Here is a 25,503-nt window from a genome sequence, read left to right on the forward strand (position 1 = left end):
ACGTATTGGAAATCATACATACTGATGCGTGCGGTCCAATGAGCGTTGAGGCTCGCGGTGGTTATTGCTATGTTCTCACCCTCATGGATGACTTAAGTAGATATGGGTATGTCTACTTAATGAAACACAAGTCTGAGACCTTTGAAAAGTTCAAGAAATTTCAGAGTGAGGTTGAGAATCAACGTGACAGGAAAATCAAGTTCTTATGATCAGATCGTGGGGGAGAATATTTGAGTCACGAATTTGGCACGCACTTAAGGAAATGTGGAATTGTTTGACAACTCACGCCGCCCGGAACACCTCAGCGTAATGGTGTGTCCGAATGTCGTAATCACACTCTATTGGATATGGTGTGATCTATGATGTTTGTCGGTGTCAAAACCGGCGGATCTCGGGTAGGGGGTCCCGAACTGTGTGTCTAGGCCGGATGGTAACAGGAGACAAGGGACACAATGTTTTACCCAAGTTCGGGCCCTCTTGATGGAGGTAAAACCCTACGTCCTGCTTGATTAATACTGATGATATGGGTAGTACAAGAGTAGATCTACCACGAGATCAAGGAGGCTAAACCCTAGAAGCTAGCCTATGGTATGATTGTTGTATGATGAAGTTGTCCTACGGACTAAAACCCTCCGGTTTATACAGACACCAGAGAGGGTTAGGGTTACACAAAGTCGGTTACAATGGTAGGAGATCTTGAATATCCGCATCGCCAAGCTTGCCTTCCACGCCAAGGAAAGTCCCATCCGGACACGGGACGGAGTCTTCAATCTTGTATCTTCATAGTCCTGGAGTTCGGCTGAAGGTATAGTTCGGCTACCCGAACACCCCCTAATCCAGGACTCCCTCAGTAGCCCCTGAACCAGGCTTCAATGACGACGACTTCGGCGCGCAGATTGTCTTCGGCATTGCAAGGCGGGTTCCTCCTCCAAATTCTTCATAAAAGTTTGTAAACACCAAGAGTAGTGTCCGGCTCTGCAAAATAAGCTTCCATGTATTGCCATAGAGAGAATAATATTAACACAAATCTAATCTGCTGACGTATTCCGCAGCGTGACATCACACTATGGCCAAGCCTGTATTCGAATCGTTTTCACTTCTCCACCTCAGCGTGTTTTGCAAGGCGGTTTTCTTGGCACGTCTTGTCAAAGCAGAGATCGTGTCCCCTTTGTTTACGGGATTCTCGTTAATACAGACGTGGGTAACCCAACCGCGCCACTTATCACGGCGCTTGGGAGGCAAGCGAGTTTTACTAGGCTGGTGGGGACGCATAGTCGCATCTGCCCATATAAGGGGATAAGGATCCACCTTTTTACCTACGCCTTCTTCCTCCTTTGCCTATCCATCTTCTGCGCACCCGAGCTCCAGCGCCCAAGCCCGCACTTCCTACCTCAACCCTCTCCAACAATGTCCGGAGCGGGAGACAAGTGGATGGTCTCCTCCGTCACGGAGGGCCATGTCAAAAGGTTAAGGAAGGCCAGATACTTGTCCAAAGACATCGCGCACCGGCTTCCCGAGGAGGGGCAGCTTCTCCCCACCCCAAGGCCCCATGAGAGGGTAGTATTTCTTCCCCACTTCCTCCGCGGACTGGGTTTTCCTCTCCACCCATTTGTCCGCGGGCTCATGTTCTACTATGGCCTAGATTTCCACGATCTGGCCCCGAACTTCATCCCCAATATCTCGCATTTATCGCCGTGTGCGAGGCTTTCCTCTGCATTCACCCCCATTTCGTCCTCTGGCTCAAGACCTTCAACGTCAAGCCAAAGGTGGTGCGCGGCAACCAGGCGGAGTGCGGAGGTGCCATGGCAGGCAAAATTGCCAACGTCCTATGGCTCGAGGGCTCCTTTGTGGAGACCTTGAAGGGGTGGCAGTCAGGGTGGTTTTACATCACCGAGCCACGCGATCCGAAGTGGATCGCAGCCCCTGAATTCCGATCCGGACCCCCTACGCGGCTCACATCCTGGAAGGAGATGAGCTTGTCGTGGGGCGACGAAGAAGAGTTGACCGGACTTCAAAAATGCATCCAGTCCCTGGTGAACAAGCAGCTCAAGCTTGTCAACGTAATCCAGGTCATGCTCGTCCACCGGATCCTTCCGTGTCAAGAACGGGACTTCAATTTGTGGGAGTTCAACCCGGCGCAGCACCGAACTCTGAGCAGGCTCTTCGACACGACGTACAAAGATGTCTGGAGGGGGCTAACCAAAGGTGCCGAGGCTCCCACATCCGCCTCCGAAGACCGCGGATTCAGCTCGCAGCGTCCTGCTGGTGAGGTAAGATATTAACATCTTTTACAGGATGTTAAGTTTTTTCATAGTTTGACTCTATGCGGGATCTAAACTCCCTCACCTTTGACAGGATTGGTGGGAGAAGTCCGGACAGATTAATTGTCCGGCTCCCTTGCCCGAAGACCCAGCCCCTGCTCTCCTAGAGAAGCTGCTGGTTCCGGCACCTTATGTGGTGCCGGAGAAGAAGGCCAAGAAGAAGAAGGCCACGGGGACTCGAAAGAGTTCCCGGCATATGGTGGTGTCGGACTCGTCGTCCGACGAGTCCGAGACGCACTCCTCCCGTGAAAACGAGGAGGAGGAAGAAGAAACCTCTCCCCCTCCAGCGGGGGGAGGAGAGAAGAGGAAGGCCGCCCCAGTAGGGGAAGCCGAGGGGTCCAAGAAGAGGAAAACCCCTCCGCCGGACTACGTCCCCGACGCCGACGAGGACGAAGAGGAGTGGCCGGATAGGGCCAAGCATCCGGCGAGATCGTAAGTGTTCGGATACCAGAGTAACTCGTGATATTCCTTTTGTTGCACAGCTTTCCCTAATGTCGGATATAATCATGCAGTCCGCCCAAGGACGGGCTCGACGAGTCATTGAGCGGCTCCCTAGATTCATCGGACGTGAATTCAGTTCCGCCCGCTGCTTCCCCCTCTGCTGCGAATGACGCCGAAGTGGCGTCACGACAAGCTCCGGGGCGAGAGGAGTTGGTCCAGGAGGAGCCGCGAGGCGACCTCCCGGACTCCAGGAGTGAAGGGGAAAAAATCACCCTGGGCTCCAAGTCCGGCTTTAAGCCAGACACTGCGCCGGAATCATCAACGGTTCCGGATTGCGGTAGGCGAACTCCTGCCAAGAGGAGCAAGCCTACTGAGCCAGCGTCCTCCGTCCAACCGGAGGCGCCGGACAATCTGCTGGAGGAGCTTAAGGGCGCCTCCATCGACGAGGAGCACCGTGCCATCATGAGTATGGTGGTCTAGAAGGTTCGGTCTGCCAAAAGCGGACTGACTGAAGCTTGTTCTAGCCTTCTAACAGGCTTCGAGGTAAGTAAAAATATGTAAAAATATTACCGTATAGACAGTAGCCCCTGATGCTATGTTTGGCGTTCGGAAAGAAAAGCCAAATAGAGGATCTATTAAATATTGCAGGAGTCTAACTAAAAAGGAGTCAATATACGTATGCAGGCTTCGCTACTGGCCACCGCCGCACTGACTGCGGAGGTGGGTGCCCTGAAGCAGGGCCTCGAGCGGACCGAGCAAGAGCTCGGCCTTGCCAAACGGCAGCTCGAGGAGAAAGAAGGTAAGAGATACCTTATAGAAAAAATGCCTATAGGAAGGCACAATTGCAAAAAATGACAGGAGTATACCGCTTATTGTAGGGGCCACAACTGAGGTGGCGACCCTCAAGCAGGCGCTGTCCGAGGCCGAGAAGAAAGTGGCCACGGAGCGCGCCGAGCAGGAGAAATTTGAGGCGCAGGTCGGCGAGGTGCGGCAAGAGCTTCAGGTTCTCATGCAAAAACATGAGAGTTTGGAGCTTGACTTGAAGACGCGAGAGTCCGAGCTTGCTGCGGCCCTTAAAACTGCCAAATCTGCCAAGGCCGAAGCCCAAAAGGCCCTCCAGGAATTGGATGCGGTGAAAAAGATAGCGGCGGGTAAGGCATTCTATATGCAAAGCAGACATATAAAAGTAAACTACTTGTTACTTACCCGAATCCGGAGCTCTCCAGGGGCATTCGCAGATCTTCCCCGCAGCGTATCCGATGCCGCCGCATTCTACCGAGCCGAGGAAGGCAGCTCGACGGAGAAGGTGTTCTGGTCTCAGTACGCTGAGGCCGGACACCTTGTGCCCTTGAGCGACCAGCTGAAGCAGCTGGTCGAGCTCCACAAGGTGGCCGAACAGGCCCTAAAGGGCTTCATAGTTCGGCTATGGCCTGGAGAGGCCTTGCCTGGGAGCTACTTCGGACTGGTGCGGTGGCTGGTGGAGGCTTGTCCAAGGCTCGAGGTCATCAAGCGCTCCGTCTGCATCGAAGGTGCCCGTAGGGCCCTTGCCCGTGCAATGGTGCACTGGGGTAAGCTGGACGGTGAGAAGCTTGTGAAGGACGGGCCGCCGCCGGGGAAGGAGCATCGCAAGCCCGAGAACTATTACAAGGATGTTCTTGCTGGTGCCCGCCTTGTGGCGGATGAATGTACCAAGGATGTAATTTTTGAATGAACTCGCTCGTGTTATCCTGTGCGCTGAAAACTTGTTCATATGCGCTAAGCAATGCTTGAATTTAAAATATTACTTTCTGTGCGGCCGTTTATCAAAAAATTGAGAGATGGCCAGTCGTCGGCTTCTGCCCCCATGCCACTAGTGCTGGGGTGTTCGGGATAAACCTGAGCGCTCCTTTTCCCATGATTGGGTCCGTCGAGGGAGGCGGTCAGCACAACGAACAAGGCAATCGGACTATAATGCTTGAACACTCTCACTTAGCCATAGAACTCTATAATTTTAAATTTCGGCGAAGCCCCTAGTATTCGGAAGAGCGAGTTCGGGGCGCTATCCACGCCTTGGCCGGACAAAGCTGGTTCCTCGCTCGAAGCGTCATAAGCCTTTAAGGACTCGAAAAACCTCTCGAACAGCGATCGGTCTCTCGCCTCATCATGACAGTCAGTTTTAGCTTTCTCCACTAAGGTGCTCGGCCCAGCTCAACTGGGGCATAATCGCAGTGGTTCTCCTAGTGCTACCTTAGCCGATATAGCGGAACGTAAGGCACCAAAACATAGGAGCCGGGCAAACCCAACTATTGACCCAAATCATGATTCGGAGCCGATGCATATAGTGCTATAAGTTCGTGGTGCCGCACTTGTGAAAGTGGACGGACTTCTCATGCCATATTGATGGGTATTGAAGCCCTTGGCATATTTTTCCGTACCACAGTGTACGGGTGCAGCATGTTATTAATAAACATATATATAAAAAGAGGGCAATGCAAAAAATAGACAAAAAGCTATGCGTTGTTTATAGAAAGGCTACTATGAAAGCGGGACGATACAAATAGTGCGATAAGCAAAATAAATTGGACTATTTAACATGTCCTGGCCAGGGGCAGGCCGCGGAATTGTATTAAAAAAACAGGTATACTGCTCGCAATAGAGACCACCTGGGAGTTCCATAATGCGGCGTGGCTTGTCTGCTTCCCTGGATCTTGCATCATTTGTGCGGCAGTTGAATTGCCGAACGTGTCGTCCGAAGTATGGAGTCCTGAGAGTAAGAGAAAAAAAGGAATCCGGCAGCCCCTGGTGTGGTTTAAGCCGTATTTCGGGCGTGCCATGATAGTGCCCCTTCCCCTGTGCCCATGGTATTTCAAGAGCGTAGTTATGTACGCGAAGCGCTGGTTTCGCTATATCGCGAGGGCTAGGGTTGGGGCCGCATTTCTACGCTAGCTCGGAACATGCCAGGCGGTCTTGTTGTAGGGTACTCCGGGCGCGCTTGACAGTGTCCAGCTTTTTGAAGGCCGAACTGGAGAACTGCCTAGAGAGGCTGCTTTGTACTTCTGCTGCGAGCGCTGCCGTGTGCTCCTCCGTTCCGAGGGAGCGTTCAGTGTTCCCATTGACCGTGATTACTCCTCTAGGGCCTGGCATCTTGAGATTGAGGTATGCATAGTGCGGTACCGCATTTAATTTTGCGAATGCGGTTCGCCCGAGCAGTGCGTGATAGCCACTACGGAACGGGACTATGTCGAAGATTAACTCCTCGCTTCGAAAGTTATCCGGAGATCCGAAGACCACTTCCAGCGTAACTGAGCCTGTACAGTTGGCTTTACACCTGGTATGACGCCTTTAAAGGTCGTTTGGTGGGCTTGATCCTCGAGGGATCTATGCCCATCTTTCGCACTGTATCCTGGTAAAGCAGGTTCAGGCTGCTGCCGCCGTCCATGAGGACTCTTGTGAGATGAAATCCGTCAATGATTGGGTCTAGGACCAATGCGGTGAAGCCGCCGTGACGGATGCTAGTGGGGTGGTCCCTTCGATCGAAGGTGATCGGGCAGGAGGACCATGGGTTGAACTTTGGGGCGACCGGCTCCATCGCATATACGTCCCGTAACGCACGCTTCCGCTCCCTCTTGGGGATGTGGGTTGCGTATATCATGTTCACCGTCTGCACTTGCGGGGGAAATCCCTTCTGTCCATTGTTGTTCGGCGGCCTGGGCTCCTCCTCGTCGTCGCTATGCAGCCCCTTGTCTTTGTTTTCGGCTCTTAACTTGCTTGCCTGCTTGAACACCCAACAATCCCTGTTGGTGTGATTGGCTGGCTTTTCGGGGGTGCCATGTATCTGGCACAAGCGGTCGAGTATTCGGTCCAAACTAGATGGGCCCTGAGTTTTTCTTTTGAATGGCTGTTTCCGTTGACCGGATTTGTAGCCTCGAAATCCGGCATTAACTGCCGTATCCTCGTTGCTATCGCTGTTAACACGACGCTTTTGTTTGTTCCGACATGACCTGTCACTTTTGTCCTTAGTATTCGAATTACCAGTGTTCTTGGTTAAGTTGTTACTGCGAGCTAGCCAGCTGTCTTCTCCCGCGCAAAAGCGGGTCATGAGTGTCGTGAGGGCTGCCATAGGTTTCGGCTTTTCCTGTCCCAGGTGCCGGGCCAGCCACTCGTCACGGATATTATGCTTGAAGGCCGCTAAGGCCTCTGCGTCCGGACAGTCGACTATCTGGTTTTTCTTTGTTAGGAACCGTGTCCAGAATTGCCTGGGCGATTCTTCTGGCTGCTGAATTATGTGGCTTAGGTCATCGGTGTCCGGTGGTCGCACATAAGTGCCCTGGAAGTTGTCAAGGAATGCGGCTTCCAGGTCCTCCCATGAACCGATTGAGTTTGCTGGCAAGCTGTTAAGCCAATGCCGGGCCGGTCCCTTAAGTTTGAGTGGGAGGTATTTGATGGCGTGTAGATCATCGCCGCGGGCCATGTGGATATGAAGGAGATAATCCTCGATCCATACCGCAGGATCTGTTGTGCCATCGTATGATTTGATGTTTACGGGTTTGAAGCCCTCAGGGATTTTATGATCCATTACTTCATCTGTGAAGCATAGTGGGTGTGCGGCGCCTCTGTATTGGGCTATATCACGACGCAACTCGAAGGAGCTTTGTCTGTTGAGTTCGGCCCGGCCGGATTCATTGCGTCCGGAGTGATGATCACCGTCACGTGTCGTGGGGTGCCTGCGCGATCCGTAGATCAATCTTGTTTGCCTTGCCTTGTCCTCCAGGATGTCACGCAGGTCGGGCGCATTTTCCCGTGCCTTAGTATGCTTGACGCGGTGCCGGGGCATGGCTTGAGTGGAGGGCCAAGAGGCCTCTCTGTCGCGGCCACGAGGTGGCCGGTCAGCCATGTGATGCGCTGGTGATGTAGGTGCTTCCTCCTCTAGTCGGGGTAGCAGCCTGCACTTTGGGTAACTCTTGGAGGGGCGTTCGAGTTCATACTCTTCGGCCGCAAGGACTTCAGTCCATCTGCCAGCTAGCAAATCCTGATCAGCTCTAAGCTGTTGCCGCTTTTTCTTGAGGCTGCTTGCCGTGGCCATGAGCCTGCGTTTAAAACGCTCTTGTTCGGCAAGATCCTCTGGCACGACGAACTCGTCGTCGTCGAGGCTTGCCTCGTCTTCGGAGGGAGGCGTATAATTATCGTCCTCAACCTCTTGGTCTGCCGCCCTCTCGTGAGGGTTGGCTTCTCTGTCCTCTTGTGCCGAATTTTGCTGGAGGGGGTGTTCTTCGGCGCTATCCAGAGTAGTATTATCTCCCATGCCGGAATCACCGTTTTTGCTTTGGCGGGATTTAGAGCGGCACCGCTGACGCCGATTGTCGGTGTCAAAACCGGCGGATCTCGGGTAGGGGGTCCCGAACTGTGCGTCTAGGCCGGATGGTAACAGGAGGCAAGGAACACGATGTTTTACCCAGGTTCGGGCCCTCTTGATGGAGGTAAAACCCTACGTCCTTCTTGATTAATATTGATGATATGGGTAGTACAAGAGTAGATCTACCACGAGATCAAGGAGGCTAAACCCTAGAAGCTAGCCTATGGTATGATTGTTGTATATGATCTATCGACTAGCCTGGCCCTGGTTTATATAATGCACCAGAGGCCTAGGTTAACAAGAGTCCTAGCCGAATACGCCGGTGGGGAGAAGTCCTTGTCTTGATCGCCAAGTCTTGTGGAATCTTCCTTGTATGCGCCAGCTGTCCGAACTGGCCCATGAGTATACGGCCACGGGGGTCCTTGGCCCAATCTATCAGATCGGGAGATGACGTGTTGAGTACCCCCTAGTCCTGGACACCGTAAGTAGCCCCCTGAACCAGTCTTCAAGTTAGGGACGCTCCTCGATTCTTCCGAACTGTTCTTCATCTTCGGTCGTCGGTCTTGAAAACTGGTTCAACAAATCTTCTTATCTTCGATCTTGAGGATCGCCGAAATGCATTCGACGAGTTTATACGTCGGGTATTCCGAGGAGCCCCTTTAAGTTTCCAGCCTTTATCAATGCCTTATTATTTTTATGCCACACCTCGGGTTTGAAGTTGTTCCCGGGAGGCAGTGTCCTCTTGCGTCCGAGCTCTAACGCCGGACTGTATTTGAGGTATCTTTTGTAGCCGAGCACCAAAGCCGGACCGCTTCCCAGCTCTAACGCCGAAATGTATCCAAGCTCCAACGCTGGACTATGTATCCGAGCTCCAACGCCGGACTGTATCCGAGCTCCAACGCCGGACTATATCCGAGGTGTCATATCACCTTGGTTCAAAAAAGTTTGAAGGAGTTTAGCCGAGCTTAATGCCGGAAATGCCCTCTATGGAGCCAGCCACTAACGCCCGAGCTTTATGGCGTACTGCTTCCGAGGTGGTGCACCACCCCGAATGTGGGCCGATTTTTGTGAATATTTTTTATTGGTGCAATTTATTCTCTGCCGAGATATATAGCCAGTAGCCCTCAAGGTGTGTATCGCTCTAAAACCCGAGATGCACCAGAAGGATGACGTAAGACCGCTGATCCTTTTAGCCGCTGAGACTCATGTTAATTTGCAAAATCGGCCTGAGGATCAAGTCCAAGCTCGGCAGAATACTTCAGGACACTAAAAGCGGCGTGCTCAGTCCTCGAGACTCAGGTTGGGTGCGGCCTACCAACCTGAGGATCAAAATCTCCTCGGAAACTATATTGCACATAAATTTTTTTGCATTGGACAAGCAATGCAGTAGCCCCCGAGACACTGGTCGGGTGGCAACACCAGATCAGGGGATCGATGTGCCCCTTTAATATTTTTAAATAATAAGCCCGAAGCCCAGTAGCCCCCGAGCCTTAATGCGGGCACGGGTGGCTGAATTAATGATCAATATCCATAGTAAAATCACAAATTATGTGTAATGACTCTATGTATCCAAGTACTTTACGTCATTAATGCTCAGATCCGCATTGTACAAAACTTTGTTGACCGACCATCGGCTTCCACCTCCTCGGCCAGTAGCCGAGGAGTGTTTGTCCTACTTTATAAAACCTTTATGAGGCCAAAGATTTACAACAAACAAGGCAATCTCGCCATACGGTTTTATAAACAAAGGTATGCAGAGAGTTATATTACTGTTTAACAGAAGAAATGTCTTTCAAAGAAAATAGTCCCGCTATCGGTTCCTTTCTTTGGGTTATCATGCTAAGCATGATCATTAAACCTCAGCTCTAATGTAAGAGCAAAATATCGAGGATTTAGTTTGGGAGGCCAGTTAATAGCCCTCGGTAGTGTTTGGCGACAGTCGGGGTCAAGCCGTAAACACTTCGGCCAATGTTATGAACGGCCCGTCATTTAACATAGTCATCGGATCGCTGACCAGTTTACGCTTATTGTGACAGTCAGTTTTCGGCTTTCTCCACTGAGGTGCTTAACCATGTGAGCTGGAAGCACAATCGCAGTGGTTCTCCCTTTGCACGCCTAGCCGAACAAAACGGAACGTAGGAAGCAAGTGCAGGAGCCGGGCAACCCAACTATTGACCGAAGACACAATCGAAACCGATGCATATATAGCAATACCTGAGAATGTTTTTGCCGAATCCCTAAAGGTGTCCGGTGTTGCACTGCGAGACTAATGCTGGAAAAGCACAAATAGTTTAAAAGTGCCAAAAAGCTTGGAAAACCAAGAAACGTCAGTAAAAACATGACGTCCGAACAAGATCAAGTGTTCGGTGCCAATCTGAAAATTGGTCTTAAAAAGGGAAGTGCTTCTGTCGTGCCTTAACATGATACATCCTATCTCAAGACTTCGAGTGGGTCAGCCTACGGCTTCAACCTCCTATCCCGAGGGCGGAGTACTTCTCATTAGGCCAGTTTAGCAAACTAAACTCTAGCGGCTTTGAGAGAGAAATTAGGCTCCCCGGCTAGTGACCGCACACTCGCGTCGAAAAAAGGAGTGATAAATAATAATAAAACTTTACAACGACTAAGAAGAAGAACACTTATTATAAAACGGCTCAAATAAACTTAAGAGCCCCCAAGTGACTTGGGTAGAAGAATGATTGCATGTATCGAAGTACTTATATCATATCTATGTTCAACCGAACTTTAAACGCGTCTTAACCGACCGTCGGCTTCTCCCTCTTCGGTCAAGGACCGAAAAGTGTTATGTACTCCATCGGTCGAGAATATCGATGGTGTTTCCAATAACCAGGCAATCAGGCCATAAGGCTGTAACAGACAAAGCGCGCTCAGGGAACTTATGCTATATTACCGTGAAGTGTAAGAAGCATCTTCGAAGAAAATAGTACCCCCACCGATACCTTTCTTCGGTGCTCATTGTTATTATGAGACTTGTGCAATAGATTTTTTGTACTCATGAGTTCCGTTGTGTGCCGACCATCATTGAAAACTATAAGAGCGCTAGCTTTCGGCTTCACCCAGTCTGAGGTCCGGCTCGGGCGACCCGATCGTGACAATCGCAGAGGTGCTCCCTTTACTCCCTAGCCAAACAATCGGGAACGTAGGGTTAAACACAGGAGTGAGGCAACCCAGCTTGCAAATCGCTTAAGTCAATATGGTGCATATTGTGGCGTAATACACGAACAAGGAACGAAGCCGTACAAGTATAATCATATACAAGTGGAAAAGCTTCATAAAGGAAGCCCCCAAGTAAACGGGGTATTTGAATTTATGCGTCACAAACAAAGTTTGGACAAGGAAATTTTTTACAAGCAACTTTTTTCCAAAAAAGTATAATGCTTGGTCGAACCGAACACAAGTTAGAAATTAAAGCTTTGAGCATGAAAGCGACTTAGCTGGTTAATGTGTTCGGTATTGATGACGCGGTCCGAGCTTGATGCGGGGCAAGGTTCCATCCCCCAAGCCGGTCCCAAGGTGGCGGAGCGGAGAGCTCGACACGCCGAAGTGGTGACATAGCACGGTCAATGCAGACCGATAGAGTGATGCCGAAGTCCCCGGATCATTTTCCTGTGCACAAAAAGTAGTGCAAACCGGAGATAATAGTGATAATAATAATTAAAAAAATCGTTGCATAATAAATAATTTATGCAAAGTGAGTAATAAAAGAAATATGGCCTGGCGTCGAAGTCAATGTCGATGCAGGGCGTCGGCGTGATGCAGTAAAGGTGTGGCAAAGCCTGAATTCATAGGTCGGTCCGAGTTCCGGATGCGGCGTTCGCCGGACTATGTACGGAAACTGACCGAACCACCAGGCGACTGTCGTTAATGCGGCCATCATTTGATAGACCTGTGTACAGATGATGGACAAACCAGAGTAATAATTCCTTGGGAAAAATAAACCCAAACAAGCAAAAAATACTAAGATTGATAGAACCTGGTTTATTTGTTGTAGCAATCCGAAGAAAGGTGATTCCAAAAATTGGGACCCGATCCGCACACCCATTGCCTGAATGGCGATAAAGCGACGGTATGGCGATGCTGGCAAAGGTTGGCTCGCCGAGGCAAAGCCCTCGGTCCAGCTAACATGACGGAGCTGGTCGGCTAGTGACGCCGAAGTTTCCGGAGTAGGTTGATGAAGAGAGGGCGAAGCCCCCGGTCCAGCCGAGATGTCGAAGCCTCAATGTCAGCCGATGAGTCGAAGTAGGTCGGCCTGACAGACACCGGCTTGAAGAAGCAATAGTGCGGCCCTGCCGATGCAGGTCGTGACGTGGTCGATGCCGGCTTGATGAAGTGACCGTGCGGCGATGCCGGTATACCCGCTCTGTGTAATCCGTGGGGCGGCGATGTTGGTGATGATTTTTCCTTCGTGATACCGAACTCTTGTTCGGCTTGCCGAGATGATGATCCAAAGAAATTGAGCTTGGCTCAATAAAGTGACAGCGTGTCTAGCGCAGGTCGACAGCCGTAGAGCAACGTTATCAGGCTAGTTTGACACCAACGTGATGGTGAAGATCACATTGAAAAAGACTTTAAAATTAGCGGGACGCGTTTGGGAACAAAACACAATACCCCATACAAAACTTCCTTCAAAAAGAATGTCCGAAATCCCGTTCATAAAAAAGATGAATTCGGGTCGGATTCGTTCTTGTGCAGAAAACAGATCCGAAAAGTGATGCATTAATCGGAAGGTTCCCGGAGTTTGGATGGTCGGATCGAGCTGAAATTTTGAGGGGTGGTAGATATAGTAATTCCGCAGCCGATCAACGGTTGGATCTTCCAAAGGACGTCCGAGCTAGAATCTGGACATCACGCCCTAAACTCGTCCAGATTCCTGTCCAGATTTGACAGGGCTCCGGTATATTATAGATTGCCGGAGATTCCTCCATCGGATCTCGACGAAATTTTGCATGGTCTTTGAAGACTCAATTACGCACAATTCCACCGACGGGATCGTCAAAGCGATGCTCTAAGAGTTGGTGGCAGCGGATACAAGTTCGCTGTTTGGATAAACAGCACGGTCGCTTGAGGGCAATGTTGACGTTGAGCCCGCGAGCTCCATAGCTGATTCCTCCGTGATCTTGATAGATATCGGAGTTGATGTTTGATGAAGGCCCTCATCCGAACATGGTGATCCGAACACGGGGCGCAATTCTTGGTCGAGCCAAGGTGACCAGTCGAGCTGGTGACGAAGATGCCGAAGTCGCAGTTGATCTGCAGGCGAGCCATCAATCCTTTTGTCGATCACACAGCGGAACTCTCAATGAAAGCACCAATGTCGGTGTCAAAACCGGCGGATCTCGGGTAGGGGGTCCAGAACTGTGCGTCTAGGCCAGATGGTAACAGGAGGCAAGGAACACGATGTTTTACCCAGGTTCAGGCCCTCTTGATGGAGGTAAAACCCTACGTCCTGCTTGATTAATATTGATGATATGGGTAGTACAAGAGTAGATCTACCACGAGATCAAGGATGCTAAACCCTAGAAGCTAGCCTATGGTATGATTGTTGTATATAATTTATCGACTAGCCTGGCCCTGGTTTATATAATGCACCAGAGGCCTAGGTTAACAAGAGTCCTAGCCAAATACGCCGGTGAGGAGAAGTCCTTGTCTTGATCGCCAAGTCTTGTGGAATCTTCCTTGTTTGCGGCAGCTGTCCGAACTAGCCCATGAGTATACGGCCACGGGGGTCCTCGGCCCAATCTATCAGATCGGGAGATGACGTGTTGAGTACCCCCTAGTCCTGGACACCGTCACCGGCGCTTGGGCTGTTTCTTAGAGGTATCGTCCACCGCTGTTCCATCGCCATCTCCATATATATATGTCATATGACGAGGTGGCCTTCCAACGCCCTACAGGTGCTGGTTCTTGTTCGTCTCCTGCATCATCGTCCATGCCGTCGATGTCTTCGGAGTCGAAGTCAAGCATGTTGGTTAAGTCGTCGACAGTGGCTACGAAGTGGGTGGTGGGTGGGTTTTGAATTTCTTCATCGTCCGTATCCCAACCTTGCTGACCGTAGTCCGGCCAGGGCTCTCCTGATAAAGAGAGAGACTTTAGAGAATTCAGGATGTCGCCGAAGGGCGAGTGCTGAAAGATGTCCGCGGCGATGAACTCCATTATCGGCGCCCAATCGGATTTGATCGGCGGGGGCGCGGGGGGCTCGGAGTTCGGAGAGGAATCCGGCTCCTCGGAGTCACAGGCCATGCGGAGTGCGGGGCTAGAGTTCGGCTCGATCGCCTCTGAGATCGCAGCCCCTGAGGCAGCGTCCAACCGCTGATCCTCGATTGGCGCAGTGGGCTCCGAATCAATGGTCGGAACCGATGCGTGTGCGGCCTCCAAGGCGCTGTTCGGCGGCAGAGCTATATCATGCCCATCGAGACAGTGTGGCACGCTTGGCTGTGGCTCGAATCTGTCGAAGATCAAGTCCCCGCAGATGTCAGCCATGTAGTTTAGGCTTCCAAACCTGACCTAATGGCCAGGGGCGTAACTTTCGATCTGCTCAAGGTGACCAAATGAGTTGGCCCGCAGTGCGAAGCCGCCGAAGTCGAAGATCTGTCTGGGGAGAAAAGTCTCACCCTGGACTGCATCGTGGTTGATGATCGAAGAAGCCATCGGGCCTGAAAGCGACGACACAGAGGAACTCTCAATGAAAGCACCAATGTCGGTGTCAAAACCAGCGGATCTCGGGTAGGGGGTCCCGAACTGTGTGTCTAGGACGGATGGTAACAGGAGACAAGGGACACAATGTTTTACCCAGGTTCGGGCCCTCTTGATGGAGGTAAAACCCTACGTCCTGCTTGATTAATATTGATGATATGGGTAGTACAAGAGTAGATCTACCACGAGATCAAGGAGGCTAAACCCTAGAAGCTAGCCTATGGTATGATTGTTGTATGATGAAGTTGTCCTACGGACTAAAACCCTCTGGTTTATATAGACACCGAAGAGGGTTAGGGTTACACAAAGTCGGTTACAATGGTAGGAGATCTTGAATATCCGCATCGCCAAGCTTGCCTTCCACGCCAAGGAAAGTCCCATCCGGACACGGGACGGAGTCTTCAATCTTGTATCTTCATAGTCCAGGAGTTCGGCTGAAGGTATAGTCCGGCTACCCGAACACCCCCTAATCCAGGACTCCCTCAATGTCTCTTACCAAGCTACCGCTATCATTTTGGGTTTATGCTATAGAGACCGCCGCATTCACTTTAAATAGGGCTCCGTCGAAATCCGTTGAGACGACACCGTATGAATTGTGGTTTGGGAAGAAACCTAAGCTGTCGTTTCTGAAAGTTTGGGGATGTGATGCTTATGTCAAGAAACTTCAACCTGAAAAGCTTGAACCCAAATCGGAAAAATGCGTCTTCATAGGATACCCTAAGGAAACTATTGGGTATACCTTCTACCTCAGATCCGAAGGCAAGATCTTTGTTGCCAAGAATGAATCCTTTCTAGTGAAAGAGTTTTGCTCAAAAGAAGTAAGTGGGAGGAAAGTAGAACTTGATGAATTATTGCCTCTTGAACCGGAGAGTAGCGCAGCTCAAGAAAATGATTCTGTGGTGCCTGCACCGACTAGAGAGGAAGTTAATGATGATGATCATGAAACTTCAGATCAAGTTGCTACTGAACTTCGTAGGTCCACAAGGACATGTTTCGCACCAGAGTGGTACGGACACCCTGTCCTGGAAATCATGTTGTTAGACAATGGTGAACCTTCGAACTATGAAGAAGCGATGGCTGGCCCGGATTCTGACAAATGGCTTGAAGCCATGAAATCCGAGATAGGATCCATGTATGAAAACGAAGTATGGACTTTGACTGACTTGCCGGATGATCGGCGAGCCATAGAAAATAATTGGATCTTTAAGAAGAAGACAAACGCGGATGGTAATGTAACCATATATAAGGCTCGGCTTGTCGCTAAGGGTTATCGACAAGTTCAAGGGGTTGACTACGGTGAGACCTTCTCACCCGTAGCGAAGCTGAAGTCTGTCCGAATCATGTTAGCAATTGCCGCATTCTATGATTATGAGATATGGCAAATGGACATCAAAACGGCATTCCTTAATGGTTTCCTTAAGGAAGAATTGTATATGATGCAGCCGGAAGGTTTTGTCGATCCTAAGAATGCTAACAAGGTATGCAAGCTCCAAAGCTCGATCTATGGGCTGGTGCAAGCATCTCGGAGTTGGAACATTCATTTTGATGAGATGATCAAAGCGTTTGGGTTTACACAGATTTATGGAGAAGCCTGTGTTTACAAGAAAGTGAGTGGGAGCTCTGTAGCATTTCTCATATTATATGTGGATGACATACTATTGATGGGAAATGATATAGAACTCTTGGAAAGCATAAAGGCCTACTTGAATAAGTGTTTTTCAATGAAGGACCATGGAGAAGCTGCTTACATATTAGGCATCAAGATCTATAGAGATAGATTGAGACGCCTCATTGGTCTTTCACAAAGCACGTACCTTGACAAGATATTGAAGAAGTTCAATATGGATCAGTCCAAGAAGGGGTTCTTGCCTGTATTGCAAGGTGTGAGATTGAGCATGGCTCAATGCCCGACCACGGTAGAAGATAGAGAAAAGATGAGTGTCATCCCCTATGCCTCGGCCATAGGGTCTATTATGTATGCCATGCTGTGTACCAGACCTGATGTAAACCTTGCCATAAGTTTGGTAGGAAGGTACCAAAGTAATCCCAGCATGGAACACTGGATAGCAGTAAAGAATATCCTGAAGTACCTGAAAAGGACTAAGCATATGTTTCTCATTTATGGAGGTGACGAAGAGCTCGTCGTAAAGGGTTACGTCGATGCTAGTTTCGACACAGATCTGGATGACTCCAAGTCACAAACCGGATACGTGTATATTTTGAATGGTGGGGCAGTCAGCTGGTGCAGTTGCAAGCAAAGCATCGTGGCGGGATCTACATGTGAAGCGGAGTACATGGCAGCCTTAGAGACAACACATGAAGCAATCTGGATGAAGGAGTTCATACCGACCTAGGAGTTATTCCCAATGCGTCGGGCCCGATGACTCTCTTCTGTGACAACACTAGAGCTATTGCCCTTGCCAAGGAGCCCAGATTTCACAAGAAGACCAGGCATATCAAGCCTCGCTTCAACTCCATTCGTGAAAATGTTCAAGATGGATACATAGAGATTTGTAAAGTGCATACGGACCTGAATGTCGCAGATCAGTTGACTAAACCTCTTCCACGTGCAAAGCATGATCAACACCAGAACTCTATGGGTGTTCGATTCATCACAATGTAACTAGGTTATTGACTCTAGTGCAAGTGGGAGATTGTTGGAAATATTCCCTAGAGGCAATAATAAAATGGTTATTATTCTATTTCCTTGTTCATGATAATTGTCTATTGTTCATGCTATAACTGTTTTATCCGGAAATCATAATACATGTGTGAATACATAGACCACAACATGTCCCTAGTGAGCCTCTAGTTGACTAGCTCGTTGATCAATAGATGGTTACGGTTTCCTAACCATGGACATAGGATGTCATTGATAACGGGATCACATCATTAGGATAATGATGTGATGGACAAGACCCAATTCTAAGCATAGCACAAGATCGTGTAGTTCGTCTGCTAAAGCTATTCTAATGTCAAGTATCTTTTCCTTAGACCATGAGATTGTGCAACTCCTGGATACCGTAAGGGTACTTTGGGTCTGCCAAACATCACAACGTAACTAGGTGGCTATAAAGGTACACTACGGGTATCCTCGAAAGTATATGTTGGGTTAGCACGAATCGAGACTGGGATTTGTCACTCCGTATGATGGAGATGTATCTCTGGGCCCACTCGGTAAGACATCATCGTAATGAGCTCAATGTGACTAAGGGGTTGGTCATGGGATGATGTGTTACAGAACGAGTAAAGAGACTTTCCGTAACGAGATTGAACAAGGTATCGGTATACCGACGATCGAATCTCGGGCAAGTGCTATACCGGTAGACAAAGGGAATCCTATACGGGATTGATTGAATCCTTGACATCATGGTTCATACGATGAGATCATCGTGGAACATGTGGGAGCCAACATGGGTATCCAGATCCCGCTGTTGGTTATTGGCCGGAGAGATGTGTCGGTCATGTCTGCATAGTTCCCGAACCCGTAGGGTCTACACACTTAAGGTTCAGTGACGCTAGAGTTGTAATGGGAATTGTATGTGGTTACCGAAAGTTGTTCGGAGTCCCAGATGAGATCCCAGACGTCACGAGGAGTTCCAGAATGGTTCGGAGGTGAAGATTTATATATGGGAAGTCCAGTTTCAGTCACCGGAAAGGTTTCGGGGTTTATCGGTATTGTACCGGGACCACCGAAGGGGTTCCGGGGGTCCACCGGGAGGGTCCACCTACCCCGAAGGACCTAATGGGCTGTAGTTGGGTGGGAACCAGCCCCTTGGTGGGCTGGTGCACCCCCCAAGGGCCCAAGGCGCCTAGGGTTGGAAACCCTAGGGGGTCGCTGCCCCCCTGGGGGGCGGGCGCCCCCCTAGTTGGAAACCCTAAGGGGGCCGCTGCCCCAGGGGCCGCCCCCCTCTAGATGGATCTAGGGGGCCGGCCCCCTCTCCCCTTCCCCCTATAAATAGTGGGGGGGTGGGAGGGCAACCACACCCCTTCTCCTGGCGCATCCCTCCCCCTTCCTACACCTTCTCCTCCTCCGTAGCGCTTAGCGAAGCTCTGCCGAAGAACCACGAGCTCCACCGCCACCATGCCGTCGTGCTGCCGGAGCTCTCCCTCAACTTCTCCTCCCCCTTGCTGGATCAAGGAGGAGGAGACGTCCCCGGACTGTACGTGTGTTGAACGCGGAGGCGCCGTCGTTCGGCGCTTAGATCGGAATCAACCGCGATCTGAACCGCTACGAGTAAGACTCCTTCATCCGTGTTCTTGTAACGCTTCCGCATCGCGATCTTGAAATGTATGAAGATGCACTCCCCTCTCGTTGCTAGTAAACTCCATAGATTGATCTTGGTGATGCGTAGAAAATTTTCAATTTCTGCAACGATCCCCAACACGGCGTCCTTCAGCGCTGCCTCGCGAGCAGCTGCCTGAGCTGCGGATCGCTTCTCCCCCTCAGAGGTCGCCGCGGCCTGGCTCAGCGCCGCCCGAACGGACACGTCACAATGGAGCCAACCGGAGACCAGCTCCAGGCGACCAGCCGCCAGGAGGGGTTCGGCGCTCTGGAGATCTTCTCGCAGCCGGGCCATCTCAGAAAGGGCCCGCTCCAGGACGTCAGGAGAAGCGGAGGAACCTGGGGTCAGCAACATGGCAGAAGAAGGAGGAAGAGGTGCCGTCGTTGTTGGATGTGGGGTTCTGGTAAACCCTTAAGGTTCGAACACTGGGGTGCGCACGAAGTCTTTTCCTCCCACCGATCTACGCTCTAGCTCGCTAAGATCTCGCAGACGAACTCGACGAACTCGCAACACAGAAAGACACATGATTTATACTGGTTCGGGCCACCGTTGTGTAGTAATACCCTACTCCGGTGTGGTGGTGGTGGATTGCCTCTTGGGCTGATGATGAACATACAAGGGGAAGAACATCCTCCTAAGGTTGAGGTGTTCTTATGCTTCGCTAACTTGTGTGGGTGAGAGTGATCTAAAAAATGGTTTCTCTCCTGCCTATGGCGGTGGCTAGTCCTACTTATAGAGGCCCTGGTCCTCTTCCCAAATATTGAGCGGGAAGGGAGCCAACAACGGCGGGCAAATTTGAAGGGGGACATCTAGTACAAGCTATCCTGACAAAGGCGGTCTCCGCCTGCGAAAGACTCTGGTGGTGACGCCGTCTTGGGCTCCACGATGACCTCTGTCCTGCCATCCTTCTGGTCTTGGTCTTGTTGCACCAAAATGGCAACCTTTGCCTGATGCCTCGGTACTCCTTGCCTGCGCAAGCCTCCTTAGCACCAAAGAGGAAACAAGGATGCTGCGCGCGCTGGCGCCCGCCTGGTGTCGATCGTCATGGCTCACGTCACGAGAGCCTCATGAGGTTTGCCTCGCCTTGATATCTCCACTCCTCGTGAGCCTGCCTGACTAGGCCACCCCAGAGGAGGTCTTGTGTCATCCACCTCGCGAGGCTTGAACCCTCACGAGGGTCTTGGATGCCTTGTTGATGAAGATGGGCCGTACGGCCTACTAGCTTAGCCACGCAGCGGGCGTAGGCAGGCAAGTCTGGGGACCTCCATTCCCAGAACACTGACAGTAGCCCCTGAGCCCAAGGTGCGCTCGGGCTTGGCTTCGCGGCGAAGCGAAGGGTCGAGCACGGAGCACCACGGGCCCCAAAAGCCCGCGGCCTCGGTTGACGCATGACGGTTGATTGGACATGGGTGTCTCCGCTTCCCCATGCTGCCTCAGCAACTGCTCAACCTGACAAAAGGCTGGCGTAGGCAGCACTTGCCTTCATTGCTTCTTCCTCGCCTTGCTCCAGATCCCCTTCCTTGCTCTCCGCCACCGCCATCTCCAGAGTCGCTCCAATATCATCCCGTAGTCGCGATCCATGGCACCGCACAAGGCCAAGGCTTCCTCAGCGCCGGCTTGGTATGAGCCAGCCCTTGAGGCGCCCACTGTCACGGAGAAGAGCCTCGCCTCCGTGCGCCTGCTAACGGCGGCAGAGAGCAATGAGTGGTGGAAGACCGAGCTCTGGCTTGCCTCCGACGCGCCGGAGCCTGAGGAAAGCACCTTCTTCCCCTTGTTCTCGAGCAGCATTGCCGTCGAGTTGGTTCCTCCCTTCTCCAATTTCTTTTACGAAGTCCTCGACCACTACGGGCTACAGGCGTTGCATCTCCATGCCAACTCTGTCATCCTCCTATCCATCTTCGCCTACTATTGTGAGGCGTATCTAGGCGTGATGCCGTCCGTGATGCTCCTGCGCCATTTCTTCTTCCTCCGTGTCAGCAAGGGTAACATCTCTGGATGCGCTAACTTCGTCGCATCCGGCAAGGCCAACTCGATCTCGAGTACCGGGAAGAGGGCCGACAACACTCGATCCAAATGGGTCATGATGGATGCCAAGTGCGCCGATCCGCGTTTGGCGTTGCCCACGGCGGCGTCCTCTTTCCACGGGGGATGGCCCAGGGCGGAGCTTGCTGATGAGCGGGCCTCATTAGTGTTGGGGCAAATGGTGACCGACCTGAAGCCGGGCAACGCGAGGGCGGCAAAGGTGACAGGGGTCATGCTTCTGAGGGAGTTCTTGACCCTGCGAGTAGCTGCACTCCAGGCGCGTGCACGCCCCCTGTGGGAGCTTGAAGAAGAGGGGAACATGACCCGCCTGATGCCAGGGGCCCTTCCTGACGATGAATTGGCCGCTGTCCTACGCCTCATAGTTGGGGACAACCAGGAGTACCCACCAAGCACCTTCGTCCCCTTGTTCCAATGCAAGGATCGGGAGGAATTCGTTGCCTCCAGGCCGACCTTTGATGCGCGTGGGTTGGTGCTGCCGGTGCTCCTGGGAGCCCCCGCGGCACCGAAACCGATGGAGGTGTCTTCTGGCGAGCCCCGCGGAGAAGACTCTGGAAGAGGTGGGGGAGACTTCCCCTCTGAGCAAGGCCGAGATCGTACGCGTCCTCCCTGACGATGCTGAGGCCGATGCCCGCCAAAGTGAGGGGGAACAACCCCCCATCCCAACGAGAGGTAGGTCGTCGTTGGTGCCTCGCGATGCCGCCTCCGTCCCGATGTTGTCTGGCTTCAGGCTTCCTAAGCAGAAGTATGTCGCGGTGGATCAGTAAGTGTCTCAGGCTTCGCCTTGTCCCTGTTTGTATTCATCATTTCCTGATGCTAGCCCTTGGTTGATCAGGTCGACGTCTTTTGCGAAGAAGAGGAAAGAGGATCCGGCTTTCGTGCCTCCTTCCTCAGGGAAAGGGGGTAGCAGCGCCCGCATCTCCCCAGCCCGGTCGTCCTCATGGGGCCAAGTGGAGCATTGTCACGTGGAACCAGCCCCCATGGCCCTGCTAGCTCTGGAAGTGCCGGCGCCTAGCGCGGCTGACGAGGTCCCAGCTGCTCCAGAGGTTGCAATCTCCCAGGCCCTGGTGATGATGTCGCCTCCTCCCACTGCTGCACCTCCACTCCCAGGTTCTTCTGCTCCTGCTGCTACTCTGGAACGTGCTCTCTCGGGGATGACCCAGCTGCAGGCAGATCTCCTGGGCGCTGACCCACTCCTTGTGGCCGGGCGCCTGGAGCTGGCCTTAGGCTGGCTCCATTCCGACTTGGCGGTTCGCGCGGTGATACGTCTCCAATGTATCTATAATTTTTTTATTGTTCCATGCTATGTTATATTCTGTTTTGGACATTATTGGGCTTTATTATACACTTTTATATTATTTTTGGGACTAACCTATTAACCGGAGGCCCATCCCAAAATTGTTTTTTATGTGTGCCTATTTTAGGGTTTCAAAGAAAAGGAATATCAAATGGAGTCCAAATGTAATGAAACCTTCGGGACGTGATTTTCGGAATGAACATGATCCAGAGGACTTGAACCCTACGTCAAGAAATCAACCAGGAGGCCACGAGGTAGGGGGGCGCGCCTCCCCCCCCCCCCCGGGCGCCCCCCCCCCCCCCCCGGTGCGCCCTCCACCCTCGTGGACCCCCTGTTGCTCCACCGACGTACTCCTTCCTCCTATATATACCTACGTACCCCCAAACTACCAGATACGGAGCTGAAAGGACATGCGGTGCCCCCATGTGTGGTTTTGGTAATTGATGACATTCTCTATGGACTAATGGTTGCATTGAGTTATATTTGAAGGATTTTTCCATAGGCATTTCTTGAAGTCCATGTGTTGGTTTCAAGGAGTTTATGGGTTGACCAAGGTGCTATTAAGGAATTATCCAAAGATTGGTCATGTGAGTGTTGAGCTTATTGCAAGCATGTCTTGAAGAAGAATATTGTGTGATCATTCATGTTTACCTTCAAGACAGCATCCAAACGATAGGATTTAGAAAGATTCAAGGTTGATCAAGACTAAGTCAAGAGTGAATCAAGTTGATCAACTCACAAAGAGTAGAAGATGTACCGAGAGGGATCAAGTGATCCCATGGTATGGTAAGCATTGTCCATTGCACTTTGTGTACTAACCCATGGTCTATGTGAGAGTCTATGTGGGGTTAGGTACGTGTCCATGGGCTTGCATCAAGAGGATGATACCATACAACCCATGGGAAGGATGACATCAAGTGGTGATCGCCATCAAGATTGCCGTGTGCAAGTTCAAGTGGAGAATCACGAAGAGATCAAGTGCTTGAAGCTTGCCATCCATTGTGGTGTCAATGGACTTTTGAAGATGTGCCGAAGAGTGGCTCACCCATAGTGGAGTATGGGGGAGCAATCATCTAGTCTCCATCGACCCAACGCAATCAAGAAAGGTGGTCCATCTTGAGGAGGACAAGATCGTCATCATCTAGCTCAAGTGGATCATGTGCAAGGCAAAGGTTTGCCCTTCATAGGTTTTCTATTTTACCGGTCTCATGGTGGTAGTTGGGAGACCGGGTTATAGGATCGATAGCCGTACTATCAAGGGGGGCTCTCAAGTGAGTAGCTTGATCGTATCGTTCATCGAGAGCTCAAACCATTGCATCCTTGCATCATGTTTCTTGGTTCTTCTTTGGTTCTCTTTGTGAGTCTTTGAGCTTATGTTCATCTTGATGACAAGCTTGAGTTCATCGAAAACGGAGTTTGCATGCGTCTTCTATGATGTTTTCGGTGTTGGAGGTTTTACCAGTCTTATCCGAGGAAGGGTTCTCACCATTTTCTTTTGGGCCTTTTCTCATTTTCTTCTTATTGTATTTCGATCAAGATTGTGTTAGCCCTTATCGCTAGCTTTCCAACAAACTTGGCTTCGTCGAATTCTGAGTCCGTTTGCAAAAGTTGTGTCAGTTTTGGTGTTCTGAAAAGGCTGCAGCGGTACTACCGCGGACAGGAGCGGATGAAATTTTTTACTACTGCTCTTGGGAGTGGTACTACCGCTCTTGGGAGCGGTACTACCTCTTGGAGCAGTACTACCGCGGCTACTTCCGTGGCTACTTCCGCTCGGGACCAAAAACTCGTCACAAGTCCAGCGGTGGTAGGCACGGATGTAATTTTTTTGTACCGCTCGCAAGCAGTAGTACCGCTACCCTTAGCAGTAGTACCGTTACCCCTAGCGGTAGTACCGTGAGGTCAAGCGGTACTACCACTCCAACGGTTCTTCTCGCTTTTTTTGCCTCCTCGCTGTTGTGTTTCAAAGGGCTACTATCGCCCTAGCGGTAGTACCGCTCGGTGCGGGCTGTGAGCATAACGGTTGGATTTTTCCCCACCTATAAAAGGGGGTCTTCTTCCCCAATGAACCTTATCCTTTGAGCTCGTGTTCTTCCCCCATTGTTGACCTTCTTCGAGCTTGCTAACTCTCAATCCCTCCATGGATTCTTGCTAGTTTTTGAGGGAAAAGAGAGAGGAGATCTAGATCCACGTTTCCACCAATCACTTTCTCCTCTAGGTGAGGGGAACCCCTTGGATCTAGATCTTGGAGTTCTTGGTGTTCTCCTTCTTGTTCTTCATCTCATTTTCCTCCCTAGCATTAGTTGCTTCGGTGGGATTTGAGAGAGAAGGACTTGGGCACTCCGTGTGCCCTTGCCATTGCATTTGGTGCATCGGTTTGAGTTCTCCACGTGATACGTGGAAGTTACAAGTTGAGAAGCTTATTACTCTTGGGGGCAGTGTACCTTTGAGCTTGTTCCTCTTGGGTGCTTGGGCGCCCTAGATAGTTGGTGGTGTTCGGAGCTCAATCATTGTGGTGTAAAGCTCCGGGCAAGCGTCGGGGTCTCCAAGGGTTGCCAAAGTGTACGGGTTCGGTGACCGCCCCCAAGGGTTGCCAAAGTGTACGGGTTTGGTGACCACCCCCAAGGGTTGCCATTTGTACGGGTTCGGTGACCGCCCTCAAGGGTCCCTTAGTGGAATCACGGCATCTTGCATTGTGCGAGGGCGTGAGGAGATTACAGTGGCCCTAGTGGCTTCTTGGGGAGCATTGTGCCTCCACACCGCTCCAAACGAAGATTAGCATCCGCAAGGGTGTGAACTTCGGGATACATCATCGTCTCCGTGTGCCTCGGTTATCTCTTACCCGAGCCCTTTACTTATGCACTTTACTTTGTGATAGCCATATTGTTTCTTGTCATATATCTTGCTATCACATAGTTGTTTATCTTGCTTAGTATAAGTTGTTGGTGCACATAGGTGAGCCTAGTTGTTGTAGGTTTTCTGTTTGACAAATTAACCGCTAGGTTTATTCCGCATTTGTTCAAGCCTAAACCGTAATTATTTTAAAGCGCCTATTCACCCCCCTTCTAGGCGTCATCC

The sequence above is a fragment of the Triticum urartu genome, chromosome 6 (assembly GCF_003073215.2).
Source record: "Triticum urartu cultivar G1812 chromosome 6, Tu2.1, whole genome shotgun sequence".
In the NCBI taxonomy this organism is placed as follows: Eukaryota; Viridiplantae; Streptophyta; class Magnoliopsida; order Poales; family Poaceae; genus Triticum; species Triticum urartu.